The sequence below is a fragment of the Lissotriton vulgaris genome, chromosome 6 (genome assembly GCF_964263255.1).
Source record: "Lissotriton vulgaris chromosome 6, aLisVul1.2, whole genome shotgun sequence".
NCBI lineage: Eukaryota > Metazoa > Chordata > Amphibia > Caudata > Salamandridae > Lissotriton > Lissotriton vulgaris.
The window spans coordinates 1,446,124,357-1,446,143,617 of NC_141694.1; positions in this window are offsets into that span (position 1 = coordinate 1,446,124,357).

Consider the following 19,261-nt stretch of genomic DNA (forward strand, 5'->3'; position numbering starts at 1 on the left):
CCTTCATTATACAGTGCAGGGACTATGGTCGGATCAACAGAAGAAGATGCACATCAATCTCCTGGAATTGATGGCAATCTTCATGGCGCTGAAGGCTTTCAAGATACATCTGCGCAACAAGGTCGTGTTAATCCGGACGGACAACATGACGGCCATGTATTACATTCAGAAGCAGGGAGGCACTCACTCTCCACAGTTGTCTCACTTGGCTCAGAGCATGTGGAAGTGGGCCATTCAGAGGAACATTTTCCTCTTGGCGGAGCACCACCTGGGCCAGGACAACCAGATGGCGGATCTGCTCAGCAGGCACAGCCATCAGGTGCACGAGTGGGAGATTCATCCCTCGGTGCTGCAACCGTACTTCCAGCAGTGGGGTCATCCAGACATCGACCTGTTCGCCACAAACGAGAACGCAAAATGCCCAAACTTCGCCGCCAGGTTCCCACACCCGCGGTCTCAGGGCAATGCGATATGGATGAACTGGTCCAGCAGATTTGCGTACGCTTTTCCGCCGGCCCCGCTCATACCTCTGGTGGCACGGAAACTCAGACAGCACTCGATGACTCTCATCCTGGTTGCTCCCACGTGGGCGAGGCAAGCATGGTACACCATGTTCCTAGAACTTTCCATGGTGCCTCATCAAAGACTGCATCTCACACCCAGTCTTCTCACCCAGAGCCATGGCGAAGTTCAGCACCCGGATCCGCAACAGTTAAACCTTGCGATATGGGTCCTGAAGTCAGAATTTGGGTATCTGAATCTTCCTCCTGATTGTATGGACATCATCAAGGAGGCAAGACGGCCTACCACTAGGGCCTGCTATGCTGCCAAATGGAAACGTTTTGTCATTTACTGTTCCAACCATGACATAAACCCGCTGGATGCATCAACACAGAGCATTATTTGTTACCTGTTACATTTATACAGATGCAATCTGGCATACAGTTCTATACGTATTCATTTGGCGGCAATAGCGGCTTACTTACAGAGCAGGCAACACCTTTCACTGTTCCGAGTGCCAGCCATAAAGGCTTTTATGGAGGGACTCAAACGAGTCATTCCACCCAGAAGACTACCTTCACCGGTCTGGAATCTTAATGTAGTTTTGACCAGACCGATGGGACCTCCTTTCGAACCTCTCCACTCATGTGAGATACAGTTCCTAACATGGAAGGTTGCCTTCTTAGTAGCGATCACGTCGTTGAGACGCGTTAGCGAGCTGCAAGCCCTAACCATTCAAGAAGCTTTTATACAGGTCCACGCAAATAGGGTGGTACTACGCACTAACCTTAAATTCATGGCCAAGGTAGTTTCTCAGTTCCACATTAACTCTTCGTTGCTTTTTCACCACAGCACAAGGGCAAACCCATTTCCAAATCAGGTATAGCCAGATGGATTGTTAAGTGTATTCAGATTTGTTATCATAAGGCTAAACGCACACTAACAGTCCCCCCAAGTGCGCATTCAACACGCAAGCTAGGGGCATCCATGGCTTTTCTGGGTACCATTCCATTAGAGGACATATGTAGAGCAGCCACATTGAATAACATACATACATTCACCAAACACTACTGTGTTGATGTACATTCCAAGCAGCAAGCTGCTGTAGGACAGGCTGTTCTAAAGTCCCTTTTTCAGGCTGCTGCAGCTGGCTCGGGCAACCACCGCTAAGGGAGAAACTGCTATTTAGTCTATGCACAAGATATGAATTTAGAGGCCCACATGCCTCGAACGGAATATGCTACTTACCAGTATGCATCTATTCTTGGCATGTAGGGCCGCTAACATTCATATCGCCCGCCCATCCTCCCCGGTGCCTGTCGCAGCTGTAGCAGTCAGAATCATTTATAAAGCATGGTCATCAGGTATTCTATTGGACTCCATCTCTGCCACAATGGCGAAAAACAATCTAAGGATGGAGATGATGCCCATTCGCACTGTAGTCCAGGGGAGGAGCCACCTATCTCGTGATACTTCGAAGACTCTTCCAGGACAACAAGGTGCAATCATCCGGACCCAACACTAGGCCTCGATCTATGCACAAGATATGAATGTTAGCGGCCCTACATGCCAAGAACAGATGCATACTGGTAAGTAGCATATTCCTTATAAAAGAACTTTATCGGGAGGCAGGAGCTAGGATGAGATATGGAATAAATGGAGTGCTCGGCCAGATTCGGTATTGGAAAGGGAGTGAGGCAAGGATGCATCCTTGCCCCATTCCTCTTTTCATTGTACATCAATAGTCTGGGTGGATAGCTGGCCGAGCTCCCCCATGATTATCCAAAAATAAATAAAAACCTGGTCCCAATTTTATTATACGGGGACAATGCGGGTTTAATGTCAAGGACACAAATAGGCCTCCAGAAAACAGTAACACATTTTGTCAATTACATGCAGGTGAGGGGGTTGCAAGTGAACATGAGTAAAACATTTAGCATGAAGTGTGGGAAAAGAAATGCAACATCTTCATTAATGGCAAAAAAATGAGTGTGTGGACAAATTTGCCTACCTAGGTATAAATTTCGATCAGAAGGGCAGCTGGTCAGCCGCAATACTAGCTAGGAAAAATGTTTTTAAGAGCCACTGGGGCACTTGTCAGTCTGTCAAGACAATTGGGCTGTCGACAGGTCCCAGAGCTCCTTGAAATTTATAAATCTAAATGTGTCACAACAGCCACATATTGCGCAGGTATATGGGAGTTTAGTAATGCACAATGTATACAAAACTGTGAAAATAACTTCCTGCGCTACTTATTAGCATTACCTGGTTCAACTGCAACATACATTTGTCATTCCGAGGTAGGCATGAGTCATATCGTTGATATTATAAAATCTTGCCCTTTGCTACTTTGGCGCAAGATATGGAACACCCCTGAAGCAGTACTTAGGTCTCGCCTGCCGATGCGCTTGCGCATTCGAGCTGGCGAGAGATATAGGGGCTTATCCAGAGTTTAACCAAAGTGGCGATTTGATGCAATGCACGTGCGCTTTTAGGTCAATGCGCAAGCGCAATGAGTTAAAATGCGCGTGCACAGCACCAAATCGCCAGCCATCTGTTCCCCAGCTTGGTGCCTCCAGCAGCTCTTCAAAGTATTTCTCCTCCCCTAATTATTCAAGGCCGGCCGGCCGGACTTTCACTTTCACGGCCGAAAGGCCGTGTCTCGTTTTTTTTTTTACTTTAAACACAACTCCGGGCTTGTCTTTATTATGTGAGGCTGATCACCATTAACAAAACTTGTGCCATATTTAGTTGTCGCCTTTAGCAGGAAGCACGGTCACTTTAGTAAATGAGTGCAGTGGTACGGCTTCCTTTGTGTGCTTTCACATCTAGCTTTAGTTCTACTCTTGCAGTGCTGTTGCTGTGACATTTTAATCGATGACACAGGACTTATCTAGTTAGTGCTTCTAAAAATAGTTTATTTTATATAAAGGCATCTTTCATGTCTAGGGCGAGCAGCAGAACTAAAATCCTCACTCTCCCTTGAAGATGTTACGTGGTGTTAGGAAAATTGCTTTTCTTCTTTAAGACTCCTTTTCCTAAAATGCACATTTAAAAGCATACTGTAATTCTATATAGAATGTGAACAAATACAGATACAAAAACCTCCTTTGTATATAATTTGAAAGAACATAACTTTGCTCTATATATGACAATGCTGGCCATTTTAAAGTACACATCACACTTATATTTGTTTTTAGATCTAGCATGTTAATTTCATCTGGACATTAAGCGAAGTTGTGTTCGTTCTTGATTTTTTTGTTACGAAATTTCTAATTTAAATGCCACCAGCCGCCTGCCTGCCTCGCATCATCACATCATCACATCAAAGGCAGCCCAGCCTCCCTCCCACAAGCTTCTCCCAGCGTGCGCTCTGCTCAGGCCGGCATTTCTCCTCCCCAAATTATTCACTGTACGGCCTGCTGCTCCCCGTGCATCTCGTCACCATTTTTCCCAGTCCAGGTCTCTCCTTGTTTTTGAAATTCCATTCTGCGCCCCCCACTTCCTGTGCATGCGAACTGCTCTACTTGCACTTCTCTGTCCGCTGCTTGCAAGCGTCTTTCATATGTACCATCACCTCTCACTCTGAATGGCATCTTCTTCTGCTTGCGATATTAAACTTCTATATTAGATTCTTGGTATGTTACCTTTGCATGCCAGACTGTTTCTCCTCCTGCCTTCCTGCATGCCAGTTTCTGTCAGTTTACCCCCACATTATGTGCGGATCACTGTTATGTGTCAGCCAGCCTGCGTGTGAAGCAGCATGTCAGGCAACTTCTATTTGTGCTAGACCAACTGGCGTTTCCCCTGCCGATCTTTAAGCTAAGGTGAAGTTACTGAATCATTGGCACACATTACGTGGAAACGGCACCTCTTTTCCCTATTGTACCTTTTCTTTTAAAACTATAGATACATGAACCAACAAAACCTCCTGCCTAGCCAACACTGTTGTGTTTACTTTTGATGAACAGCAATATCAATGTGGATATTTGTCCTGATAAACTGCCAGCGTCATGCACTGGAATACGTTTTAGAGCTGCTATTAGGCTCCCGCTGGTTCACAGTGCTGGACAAGAAAAGTGATATTGTTTGTGGGTATTCTTAGAAATGCATGTGGTTTGCTACTGGAGTCTAATTCCCTGTTGATAATTGATTATAGTGACTTACAAGCTATTTCAGAAAAGGCCAATGTCTGTTAGAAATGGTTTGTTGAGCAAAACACAGTAACCCTTGCTTGTTTGAGCGGACTCTTTTGCCTTCAATAAGGTGCACGACCGCACACAGGATGCTATATATAGCTCTGAAACTCAAACGCTGAATCCTTGCAACGTTGCGGTACTTTGTGACCGTTTAGAGAGCGGCAGGTATCAGCTCGGTTGTCTTCTGGTTGAGGCAGAGTTAATACCGACATTAATCTGCAACTCAGCACTTGTTTGTCTAGTTGGCAGACTCCGCTAAGAGGCCAACATCTGAATGGGTGCGTGCGAAGAGTCAGGTAGCCTGTACTTCTGCCACACACTTTTCTTTCTAATGCTTACGGAGCAGGCAGCGCTAGTCTCTCACTCGCCTCTCTGCATGCATGCTTAGCTTCCTTTGTTACTTTTCCTTGGCCGGACTCTACCGTCCTCACTCTACCACTCTACCACCCTACCGCCCTAACTTTACCGCCCTCACTCTACCACTCTACCACCCTACCGTCCTAACTTTACCGCCCTCACTCTACCACTCTACCGCCCTCACTCTACCACTCTACAGCCCTCACTCTACCACTCTACAGCCCTCACTCTACCACTCTACAGCCCTCACTCTACCACCCTCACTCTACTACCCTCACTCTACTACTCTACCACCCTCACTCTACCACTCTACCACCCTCACTCTACCGCCCTCACTCTACTGCCCTCACGCCCTCGCTCTCCGACTCTACCGCCCTCACTACCACTCTACCGCCCTCACTCTACCGCACTCACTATACCACTCTACTGCCCTCACTCTACCGCCCTCACTCTACCACTCTACCGCACTCACTCTACCGCCCTCACGCCTTCACTCTACCGTCCTCACTCTACCCCTCTGCCGCCCTCACTCTACCACTCTGCTGCCCTCACTCTACCACTCTGCTGCCCTCACCCTACCACTCTACCGCCCTCACCCTACCACTCTACCGCCCTCACCCTACCACTCTACCGCCCTCACTCTACCACTCTACCGCCCTCACTCTACCACTCTACCGCCCTCACTCTACCACTCTACCGCCCTCACTCTACCACTCTACCGCCCTCACCCTACCACTCTACCGCCCTCACCCTACCACTCTACCGCCCTCACCCTACCACTCTACCGCCCTCACCCTACCGCCCTCCCTCTCTCTATCGCCCTCCCTCTCTCTATCGCCCTCCCTCTCTCTATCGCCCGCCCTCCCTCTATCGCCCGCCCTCCCTCTATTGCCCTCCCTCTATCTCCCTCCCTCTATCGCCCTCCATCGCCCTCCCTCCCTCTCTCTATTGCCCTCCCTCTCTCTATCACCCTCCCTCTCTCTATCGCCCTCCCTCTCTCTATCGCCCTCCCTCCCTCTCCCTATCGCCCCTCCCTCTCCCTATCGCCCCTCCCTCTCCCTATCGCCCCTCCCTCTCCCTATCGCCCCTCCCTCTCCCTATCGCCCCTCCCTCTCCCTATCGCCCCTCCCTCTCCCTGTCGCCCTCCCTCTCTCTATCGCCCTCCCTCTCTCTATCGCTCTCCCTCTCTCTATCGCCCTCCCTCTCTCTATCGCCCTCCCTCTATCGCCCTCCCTCTCTCTATCGCCCTCCCTCTCTCTATCGCCCTCCCTCTCTCTATCGCCCTCCCTCTCTCTATCTCCCTCCCTCTATCGCCCTCCCTCTATCGCCCTCCCTCTATCGCCCTCCCTCTACTCTCTATCGCCCTCCCTCTACTCTCTATCGCCCTCCCTCTACTCTCTATCGCCCTCCCTCTACTCTCTATCGCCCTCCCTCTACTCTCTATCGCCCTCCCTCTACTCTCTATCGCCCTCCCTCTACTCTCTATCGCCCTCCCTCTACTCTCTATCGCCCTCCCTCTACTCTCTATCGCCCTCCCTCTACTCTCTATCGCCCTCCCTCTACTCTCTATCTCCCTCCCTCTACTCTCTATCTCCCTCCCTCTCTCTCGCCCTCCCTCTCTCGCCCTCCCTCTCTCGCCCTCCCTCTCTCGCCCTCCCTCTCTCTCGCCCTCCCTCTCTCTCGCCCTCCCTCTCTCGCCCTCCCTCTCTCGCCCTCCCTCTCTCTCGCCCTCCCTCTCTCTCGCCCTCCCTCTCTCTCGCCCTCCCTCCCTATCGCCCTCCCTCCCTATCGCCCTCCCTCTCTCTTGCCCTCCCTCTCTCTTGCCCTCCCTCTCTCTTGCCCTCCCTCTCTATCGCCCTCCCTCCCTCTCTCTCGCCCTCCCTCGCTCTCGCCCTCCCTCGCTCTCCCTCTCCCTCTCTATCGCCCTCTATATCGCCCTCCCTCTCTCTCGCCCTCCCTCTCGCCCTCTGTAACGAACGGATTTTCGGACCAGATAGAATCAGCTCACCAAGACACCACTAACCCAGCCGAAACGTAACCACCTCCCTCCTTAGGACCTATTTACAACAGGTATCTGTGTTCCTACCTAAGGATGGGGAATTAGCAATATACAAGCTTAGATCTTCTAAAACACCACACTCATACAATATAGCCTCGCTGTAACATGGGCCCAGACTAATCTACCCTGAGACAGTTCTGATTACTTACCATTACACACTGACTACACCCAGTGCTCACTCAAGCCACAATCTTGTGGGTATATGCACTGTATCCTCCCAGTGCTCTCACTATTTCATACAAACACAAGCCACAATCCTGTGGGTTTACACATTGACCGCAGTCAATGCTCTCATTAACGCCGCTTTCTCTAGAGGCGATCTCACTATACACCGTTTCCCTCTGGTGCTCTCACTATTACACAAGCCACAATCTTGTGGGTATACACATCGACTACAGTCAATGCTCTCATTAACGCCGCTACACAACGACGATCACTTTCCTATGAATACCTTCAGCTCTCCATGTTGGGGAATCTCTCGCTATCTACTAGAATTACAATATTATGGATCACACAAGAATGGCCAAATTACACTGTGTAAGAGTTATTCCTTATTTCAAGAGCTCCTCTCCCCCTCATTATTCAGTTACCATTTACCTGAACGGGAGTCGCATCCATTCACATAACAGCATCTGACTAGAAGAAAGGCTAACTTTATCATAAAACAATAACACGTACACACTAGTTCACTAAGAACTGGGGTATCTTTATTCATTAACAATATCAACAATATAATACTGCACTATAACACAGAGCCTGAAAAGCAAAAGGAAGGGTTAGAATGTTTGTGCACACTAATAAGAAAGGGTCGACATCACCTTATGAATATGAAGTCTGGACTCAGCAGTCATCTGGGTTCCCTTCTCGTCTGTGCCTTGGCTCGTCTTAGGGTCACACCTCTGCAGTCACGGATATTCGTTCTCTCAACTAACTGCTTCACTCTGTATGCTCTGATCCTAATGTCAAAGCTCGCCAGCTGCTCCAACTAATATAACTTCAATCTTTCTAAGAGAGTTTTAGCTTCTCGGACTTCAAGATGGTGACTGTCTGCCTTAAAATAATTAATTGCATTGATGCTAACGACTAGCTGCTGCCTACGAACTGACTCACGCTACCTCCTGCTTTTGCTTATATGGAAGCTTGTTCATGCATGGAAAGTTACAGCCAGTAACCTGCCGCCCACCAAATTCTTGTACCTCCCCGTACCAAGGACACGTTCTCAGCTGGCCGGCCTGATGTTATGTCTTCGACACGAAGAAAAATACAGTCTTTCGATAAGGGCCAGCCTGAGCCGATTCTCTCCAAGCGAACAACACCTCATAACTAAAACATTACATTTGACCTAGAAGCATCTCAAGCTGCCGAGGCAGAAAGAAAGATGGAGTCTCTCCTGTTTGAGGCCTACAAGGCCCGAAATAAGCATAACTCCATCAAAAATATACTAGAGAGGAGGAGCCAAGATGGACGCATAGACGCTCGGCTCCCGGAGCCCTCTCGCCCCGCACATACATCCTGACACTTATCCTGAGCCGTAACGGCATGTTTCAGAACGCGAAGGAAAACTCTCACTTACCGTTTGCTTCTGGGGCTTCTACGTGCGGCTGACCCGAAGAAATGTCCTCGAATGTTCTGTGGCCTTCACGGAGCTGGGACCGGGGTGTCCAGTGAGAGGAGCAGCCGGCCGCGACTGTCACAACAGCGGCCATTGGTGGAGGTGCGGAGTCGGCCGGTGGGCGCCGGAGGGTTGCTGGGCCGATGGCGGCGACGACTCAGTCCATCTAGCGGAGTGCCTCGTGGGGATGCGTGGCAGTGCAGGATCGAGGGGGGCACGTGAAATTTGGTCCCCTTTTCAGTCTTGTGTCCGGGCATAACAAAAGACTTCCCCCGGAATCGGCGGGCGGCTCCCGAGGAGCGGCAGCGATTTTGTTTAGCCCCTTGGTGGTTCTTCGCCGGATGGCCTGCCTAGACTTTCTGGGTCCGCACTGTACATCCTGTTGAGCCCTGGTGTGGGGCCTGGTCCCGGGGTGAGGTGAAGAAGGACGAGGCCGGATCAGCTAAGATGGCGGCTGTCACCCTCCTACGTAGCTTACATCTGAATGGAAAAGCCGCTGTGCAGGAGTGTTCAGGGGTCTGGCGGCACGAGAATGAGCCCACGTCCCAAGATATATTGGCTGCTTTAAAGACCCTGCATGCGGCCCTGATCCATGGCGCCCAAGATCTGGGAAGTAGGATGGCCGCCATTGTTGTCCCGCCATTCCACACGGATACATCTCGATCTCAAGGAAACGCCGACGTGCCTGCCCCTATGTCAGTGAAGAGTGCTCCTGCTACGCCTATGTTCGTGGAGACGCCGGAAGACCCGGCTCAAGAGATCGCCTTGGACAGCTCTGTAGTATACATGAGTGACTCGTTGGGGCATATACCTGATCAGCGGCCGGGGAAACAACGCCGGTCTATGTCTTGGGCTGCCCCGGTGACATCTCAGTGCTTGCCGTATGGTGCTACTCTTTCTCCTTGGATGGTGAGACTGTGTTCGGACTTGAGGATATTTTCGGTGTCGATACCGACTCAGATTGATTTCCGCCATACTCATTCGGCTGGGTTTTGGTTGCTGAAGTCCCATGGAGTAATAACGCGGCCCGGTCCGCCCGGATCACCTGGACCCTACACGCAGCTTTGTTTGCCGATCGAGAAATGGACGTATGTTGGTGCTATTGATAGGAAAGGCCAAGGGTGATACTGCCTATGATCCGGGTGACTTATTGATGGCTGATGGTGATTTTGGGGACATTCGGCGGGGAGTTTATTGATGGTGCTTTCAGTGCTTAATGTTTTCCATGGCTATTCTGATTATGCTTTTAGGATGTTTACCGGGTGCGGGGCGGGGGGTGGGGCAGAGTGGCGAGATCGAGGGCCCTTCTCCACTTTTTCTTTCCTTCTTTTCTTCTTTCTCCTCCTTTTCTATATTTCGGGTCTCTCGTTTAGGGCGACGGGCACGCTGCTGGGGGGGGGGTAGGCCATGGCCTTCTGCAGGCGTGCAGGGTGGGGGGTAGGGGGATGGGGGTTGTTACTTTGTCCGTTATTTGTTTCTATGGCCCTTTTTGTCTTTTTTCCTTATTGGTGTCGTCGTTTTTCATGTTTCCTGCAATGTGTTTCGTTTTGAGAGGAGGGGTGCAGCTTGCTATGGAATGGGTTTGTGGTCACATTTGTCCTGACTCTTATCCCTTATCCCCAATATTTAAAATGTGTATGCATTATTTGCGGATTCCCTGATCCAGGCTTGTTATTGTAGGACCATGTATGACTGTACGGCACTGATCCTTAGTTTTTTCTTTATTATAAAATGAACCTTCATGAATCCTGCACATCGGCCACTACGCCTGAATACGAGTTTTATCCTGGACGTTTGTTAGACCCCGGTTCTTGGGCTGCTATGTTTTTCTACATTGATTTGCTGTACTTATGACTTGGCTAGCGGCCGGCCGGGATGGTTGTAGGCCCATATTTGTATTTGCTCGAAGTAATAATAAAGGTTCCCAAAAAATAAAAGAAAAAAAATATACTAGCACTCTTATTAAAGGACGGATTACTACGAATACTAAGGAATCTATCCCTTAACATAGATTTATAAGCCCTGAACTAAAGAGAAGGGTAGGGGATTGCAGCAAACGCCTTGTAAATAGGCCCTGTCTAAAGTTCTAGTCCTCCTATTAGAATGATAGCAGACTAAAGTCACCTTCGCTCAAGAAAAGGGGCAAAAAGTCGGTCAGAACACTTCACCCTTGACTTTAGGCTACTAATCATTCGCTAAATGGAACTAACATCCGTAGAGGAATAATATGAAACAAAACTAACTGATCTATTCCTAATACCACATCTACAAATCTGGAGTAGGGAAGGGGTGCACTGAATAAAGCAGTAAATAGCTATTAAAGTGCAAATAGTAATCAGGATACCCCCTAATATCTGTCGTAAAGAATGTAAATCAGGTAACCAATTAAAGAGCCAGTCAAACCAGCCCTGGTCAATATGTTTTCTAACTTCTTTGGTCAAGTCATGAAGTTTGTCAATATGAGCCTGAATAGATCTAGTATGATCTGATAGATTGAAACAGCAAAGGCCCTCAAAGTCAGAACAGTCATGTCCATGTTTGAGCAAAAGATAGTCGATGGCAGCCCGGTTCTGCAAAATAGCTCTGCGTTCACCCTGGGCGTCCAGTAACATGTCAGATAAAATTGTAGAAGTATGATTGATAGATTTAACCATCCAACAGGCCATCTTCCCAATGGACTTTGCATTGTAGACTACTAAGGCAGGGACACCTACAATCGAAAAAGCTAAACTAAGATATTCAGATTCAGAAAATAAATGTAGTGTAGAGTCACAATTATCATGTAACATTACAGCATCACGAACAACACGGGAATGCATATTAGGATGTGAAGAAAACATCAATAAACTCAGTCTAGTAATGGCACATGGTCCTCCAGAAATGTTTGCAGGAATGTAAGGCCAGGAAGTATTACCACAAGAGAAAAGCCATCCAGAAGGTAACAGCATTGTACGATAATGACTAGGGGTAACTACTAAACTCTTGCAGGTCATATTATTTTTGACAGAAGTACATAATTTCGGTGATCTTCGGGAACATAAAGCTTGTTCATGAGCTGTAAATGAAGTAGCATCTTTCAATTTTAAACGCACACATTCGGTGATAGCATTGAGATCACAGGTAAGGAAGAAACATAAATCACCCTGCGTGATATTATACGTAATTATTTGGGAATGAATCGGGGGTGTTGGATCTCAAAGCACAGTACATAAAGGGCAATATTCATGGGTTGCGAAATCACCAAGAATAATATTAGGACGGGCATTTGATATATTGAAAATATGGGCCAAAGTCTCCAACGAAGCAGGGACAGCAACCAAACAGGTCGCTAGTATGTCAGTCACCGAACGCATCGGTGTTAAACAGAAATGCGGGGAGTTTGTCACTCTTCGTGCTAGGGTAGTCCAAAAGTTAGATGATGAATCCCACGCAGCAAAGGAACGCGGTACTCGGGTTATCGAATCTACCAAAGTCTGTGGGTTCCCTCCTTTCCCGACGTAGCAGGCCAAAAGCAGTCCAACGCCGGCACATCCTGCAACAGCAGTCCAAAGAGTGACCTGAAAGAAAATCAAATACAGGCATTATTCATTCTCGTAAATAACATTTGTCAGCTGGGACAGCTTCCCAGCTATCTTTCCCTGGTCTCATAACGAGTACTGTGTTATCATGACCGGTTGCAATAACCTCAGCTTGTTCAGGGGGATTTTTAGGCGATTGCACCCATACTCTCGCTCCTGGATTATCCGTCGAGCCAAAACCTTTTTGTCCTCGTACAGTTAACAAAGTTGGGGCAGTACCTTTCTGAATCTCACCACTGAAAACAGGCATGCTTAGCAACTGAGCAATTCGGTCAGTCTTATGAATCGGTAGATCAACTTCACTGCTATTCAGCAGGAGTAGTACCTTAATCTCTCTGATAATCACTGTCAATGACACCTCCAAGTACTTGAACGCCTTTTAAGGCCAGGCCCGATCTAGGGGCAATCAATCCAAAATTTCCAGTTGGTATACAGACACCAATGCCAGTTTCAATGATAACTCGATCTCTGCTTTTTACAACAATGTCATTCATGGCATGCAGGTCCAAGCCTGCGGAACCTGGGGTTGCTCTGCATGGAGCTAGTGCTCCTGGGGAAATTTCCCAATACATTACAGTATTGTCAACTATGTCCGGTTTTGCATCAACAGCTGGAGGAAATAAACGCATCAATGGCGATTCAGCATTCAAAAAGGGACGATTATTCAAAATCAACAGTGCCTGAAACAAATATTCTCTCCAATTCTTATATTTATTGTCAGTTAATTTGCGCAATTGATCTTTTAGCAAACCATTCATTCTTTCTATAAGGCCTGCTGCCTGTGGATAATATGGTATATGAAACACCCATTCAATGTTGTTCTCCACACAAAATTCCTGCACCAATCTTCCCTTGAAATGGGATGCATTATCAGATTGAATTTGAAATGGAACATCATAATAGAGCATAATCAATTCCAATGTTTTAATGGTATTCACTTGGGTAGCTCGATTACAGGGAAAGGCCACCAAAAGGCCACTGTATGTATCAACGATGGTGCAAATATATTGGCAATTTTTACTCATAGGGAGTGGACCAATATAATCAATCTGCCAAATTTGAGAGGGTAATTTTCCTCGGTGTAAATGTCCTTTCACAATTTGGGGCACTTTTCGCTGTCTAGAATGTTGACAGATAGGACAATGCAATATTGTATCTTTAATCAAATTTAAAGGAATATAAATTCCTCGATCAGCAGCCCACCTGCTAGTGGCTCTCTCCCCAAAATGTCCTGCTTTCTGGTGGGCCCATTTCGCCAATCCCGCCAAATCAGAATCCTGCATGTCCACTACTGCCTCAGCAATTTTAGATTTTTCATCTGCAATGTTATGAAAGAATTTGTCAAGGGAATCTATTGGTGTATGAGCATCCCATGGAAGATTGTAACAGTACTTTGTGGGAGCTTCTCCCAAATTTCTTGCCATAATTCTTTACCCCAAAGTTCTTTAGAATGCAGTTCCCAATAATGAGAATGCCAGGTTGGTAACCAAACCGCCAGTCCATTAGCAGTGGACCAGGAATCAGTACAAAGATAACATGTACCAGGTAACTCTTGTTTTAAAACTTGATAAACAGCATATAATTCAGCAAATTGACTACTCTTTCCTTCACCAGTTGTACTCAGCAATTTTTGCGTGATGGGATTATAGGATACTGCTTTCCAATGCCTCTTCTCTCCTATGTACCTCACTGAACCATCCGTAAACCACACATGGTTTCTGTCCTCCACGGACAGATCATCAAATGGCTTACCCCATTTAACAGGGGATTCCTGTACTAAAGGTACGGAGCAATCACTCCCAGTCTCAATCGATGGCGCCTGCGCCACTTGCTCATGTAATGATACCACACCTTTTGGTCCCACGTGTGCCCTGACTTGTATGTACCATTTCCACTTAATCACACTCGCCTCTTGAGCATGTCCGATTCGATGAGTTTTCGGCGAACTCAAAACCCACTGCATAATAGGAATCTTAGGTCTCAAAACCACATCATGCCCCAAAGTCAATTGCTCGGTATCCACCAGAGCCCAATAACATGCAAGTAATTGTTTCTCAAAAGGTGTATAACGCTCACCAGCATCAGGTAACTTTTTAGTCCAAAAACCTAATGGTACTTTATTTTTGCCTTGTTTTTTCCACAAACTCCAATTTGCATAAAGACCTTGCACGGACACATTCAGATCCACATCACCGTCACGCACGGGCCACAAATCCAAAGCATACTGAATTGCTTCTTTCGCCAAATCAAACGCATCTTGCTGCGGTTTACCCCGTTCAAACACATTCTTTTTACGAGTAACTCTGTATAAAGGGGCCAATATCTGACTCAAATGTGGGATGTGTTGACGACAAAAGCCAAATAAGCCAATAAAGCTTTGAGCTTCGTTTCGGTTTCTCAGAACCGCAAAATCAAGAATTTTCTGTTTTACCTGTGGAATCACTTCTCTATTACCTTTATGCCAATTGATGACTAAAAATGTCACACTTTGTGATGGACCTTGCAATTTGTCGGGATTGATTTCCCAACCTTTTTCACGTAAATGATCAATAACCTGATCTAACTGAGTTTGAACTTGATCTTGTGTCTCACCTTGAATCAAAATGTCGTCAATATAATGACACATCTGAATTTGTGGATTTACGGGTATTTCAGATAAATGCTCTGCCACCAGCCGGTGACAGATCGTAGGACTGTGTACATAGCCTTGGGGAAGACTTCTAAACGTCATTTGACGTCCATTCCATGTAAAACTGAATTGTTCCTGACACTCAGGGGCAATTGGGATTGAAAAGAAAGCATTAGCAATATCAATAGATGTATACCATGTTCCTGGAGGCTTCTGAGTTCTCTCAATCAAAGTAATCATGTCTGGTACTGCAACAGTATGTTTATTCAATTCGCGGTAATCAACAGTCATACGCCAAGAATTATCACTTTTACGCACGGGCCAAACGGGATTATTCCAAGCAGAAGTAATTGGAATTATAACTCCTGCATCCACTAAGTCTTGAATTGTAGCACTAATTTCTTCATGGCCACCTGGGATATGATCTCTAATAAAAGAGAGAGGGACCCCAAAACCAAAGGGACGGGGTTCCGTGAACGACTATAAGTCAAAAAGGAGATTCCCTTTGGGCGAATGAACACAGAACAGCTAGTTCTTACGGACCAAACACATAAAAATACATCAATACATAACACATGGACAAGTAGGAAGCAATGTAAACATAATTAAAACCAAGTAGAAACACTCCAATAAAATTAATCTAAACAATTTATTAGTATACACTATATTTGTTAAAAAATGGGAAACAAACAAAACGGAAAACGTATACAGTCAATTAATGAAACATTCCAGTAAACAAAGGAGGTACAGGTTGAGGACTAAATTCATACAATAATACTGAATTTTCCTCTCTTTCTTGACAATGTATTACTCCTTTATGCATCGACGCGTTTCGGTGGTGAGTGCAAAATTAAACCTCCTTCATCAGGACAGTAGAGATAGTTGTTTCCCAATAATTCTCGATAAAAACCATTAAGGTCAGAATAAGGGGTATTCAGCCTCCTTTCACACCGAAAAGATATTCGTCCTGCGAAATATCCTCCCGTTTACAATGTTTAAAAAAGTCGTAGTCAGTTAATGTCGTAATCTTGGCACGCGGTATGTGTGTCTCATATATAGAGACGATATTAATATTAAGTACACCCGACAGAAGGCAGTCTCTCTGTTTTTAACTTCCTGACTTCTTGTGCGGGCAATGTAGGCGAAAGCTTGAAGACAAAATGAAATAGGAGCCTTCAAAAGACGGAGCCCGCCGAAGTTCAGTCGTGCGTCTCCTATTAGCGCTGCCGGATAAAGCGTCCCGCGTGTCTGTCACTTCTGATCCTCTGCAACGGATCAGAAGTCTACATTGCCCGCACAAGAAGTCAGGAAGTTAAAAACAGAGAGACTGCCTTCTGTCGGGTGTACTTAATATTAATATCGTCTCTATATATGAGACACACATACCGCGTGCCAAGATTACGACATTAACTGACTACGACTTTTTTAAACATTGTAAACGGGAGGATATTTCGCAGGACGAATATCTTTTCGGTGTGAAAGGAGGCTGAATACCCCTTATTCTGACCTTAATGGTTTTTATCGAGAATTATTGGGAAACAACTATCTCTACTGTCCTGATGAAGGTGGTTTCATTTTGCACTCACCACCGAAACGCGTCGATGCATAAAGGAGTAATACATGGTCAAGAAAGAGAGGAAAATTCAGTATTATTGTATGAATTTAGTCCTCAACCTGTACCTCCTTTGTTTACTGGAATGTTTCATTAATTGACTGTATACGTTTTCCGTTTTGTTTGTTTCCCATTTTTTAACAAATATAGTGTATACTAATAAATTGTTTAGATTAATTTTATTGGAGTGTTTCTACTTGGTTTTAATTATGTTTACATTGCTTCCTACTTGTCCATGTGTTATGTATTGATGTATTTTTATGTGTTTGGTCCGTAAGAACTAGCTGTTCTGTGTTCATTCGCCCAAAGGGAATCTCCTTTTTGACTTATACACCTGGGATATGATACTGCTTTTGGGAAACAACTTGTGTAGCCTGAGGAATTTTTATAGGGGGCATTCTCAAATGACCAACTCGTACAGGTCTGGATGATATATAATTTTTGCTTCCAAATTGATAACAGCCGTCATCTAAATGCAATGTCATTCCTTTCAAAATATCAATTCCAATTATGTATTCCAAGAGTGGCACAACTAAAACAGAATATTCTTTTCGGGGAATTCTACCTATTTTCATTTCAAGTGTAGTTTGTACTGCGGGAGTTTCCTTTCCACCTAAACCAGTAATTGTGAAAAACTGACCTTTAAATTTCTTTGATTTTCCATAAATAAGAGTGGCCTCCGCTCCTGTATCTACCAATGCTCGGGCCCTTTGGACATTACGATGTTTCCAAAAAATGTCAATATCTACATAGGGTCTATTGTCTCTGTGAGCCCACCTGCGTACCGGAGCTTGACCTATTTCCTAGTCATTTTTATTGCGTTCTGATAACCAAGACAAATCAGGGTAAATGCTCTCAATTTTTTTGGACGATATAATGTCATGTTCATATCCATCCCATTACGAAATGGATTCTTGTCATCTGCATGGCACTGTGAGTTTCGATCGGAAAATCTGTGTCGATCCTCCCTTCTCCTCATCTCGGGGGACTGATCCCTTTCATCTCTATATCTGCTATTAACACGGTCATCTCTCCCCCTTTCTCTTTCCCCCTCTTGCCCTCTCTCTTTTTCACGCCGAGGGGACACATCACGTTCATACCGTCGTCCATCACGACGAACAGAATCATCACGACGTCTATCATCTCCACTGTCATCAGAATATTCACAATCACAATCATTCTTCCGCACACGTCGAGCACCCTCCTTCCGATCCAAACCACGCTTGCGAAACATGTCCCACAAGCGATTATTAGGTTCACCATCAATGTCTTGACTCTTCACACCATCAGCCAGTAAAGCAAGAAACATATCACGGCTAGAGAACTTATAATTTCCAGCAGTACGACCTTCAGGTCTGGACTGTCTTTCAGGTTTAAGCCATTCACCCAACTCACCAAGCTGACGTACAGATTCAAGCACCAAAGACAATGCATTGCCAGTCTGATTAATTAACAAAGTCATCATAACCTGTTTATTAGCAACTGGGGAAGAACGGATGATCCGATTCCGCACAGAAGATGTCAACAAACCATCCAACAATCTGTCAGACGTACTCAGAAAAATCGCAGTTTTCATCACCTCCTCCTTGAGCCTTTGTGCCGCATCGCGCAACGTGTACCATGGCTTGTCATTCAGGGGCCAATCAGATTCAGTAGGGTATTTGTGATTACAACCATCAGTCGCTAACTGAAGCAGACTAATTTGACCAGCACCATTATAATTTCGGAAATGATCTTGTACAGTAGAATCAGTATTCAAAGAACAAAATTTCAAAGCATCTCCCCCATCTAACATGATGCCAGCAGCACCCAGTTCATAGAGATGCACCATCCATGTAAGCAAGGCCTCACCGGGCCGTTGCCGAAAACGTTGCAAAATGTCACTAACTTCCTGTTGCGTAAAATCTTCCAAACTATCCAAAGGAACACCATTCGGATTACCAGGAGCTTGCTGTAATTTTCGACGAAAACCCGGATGCGCAGAAACCTCAGGACGAGCATCAGAAGAGGCTCGATCAACAGATTTATAGGGACAATCAGAACGAGAAATGTCATCAGAACGGAAAGAGCGACCACGGTCGCCGAAATCATCATATTTGTCACAAGAAGCAGATTTACAATCACGTCCGGTGCGAGAAGACTCGCGCTTGTCAGTCTCCTCAACAGAGGAGCCAGAATCATTCGAGTCCCAGATATTACCATCCCATTCATCAGGATTCCAATCCAGTCCGGCTTTCGCCACGACCATACGCACTTTTCGTTTAGAAACACGACTGCGACGATTCTTATATTTGTATTTTGCAATTCGAACAGCAGCCCTTTTCGGCTATTGTCTGATAAGTCTCTAGTTTGTCTGCAAGCAATTTATTTTTACATCGCAAAAGAGTATGAGCATTCTGCACTTCAACAAACTTTTCTTCCATATTCACATATTGTCTCTGTAATTTCAAAAATTTCTAATGTACAATCCTGTACGCAGATAAAACAATCCAACCTCTGCGTCCTAAGATAGGAAGCTCCTCACCCTTCACTACTGGTAATTTTTGCAAACAAGCAATCACATTAGCCGGCTCCGCCAGTTCCAAACAAGAATTCCAATTTTCGCTCAAACCAGTAGAATCGGCCCACTCACGGGCCAAAGCCTCGTAAGGCATTGATTCCCAGCCGGGAATTTCAATAGGCAATTCAAAAGTAGATTTCGACCTTCTCAAAAA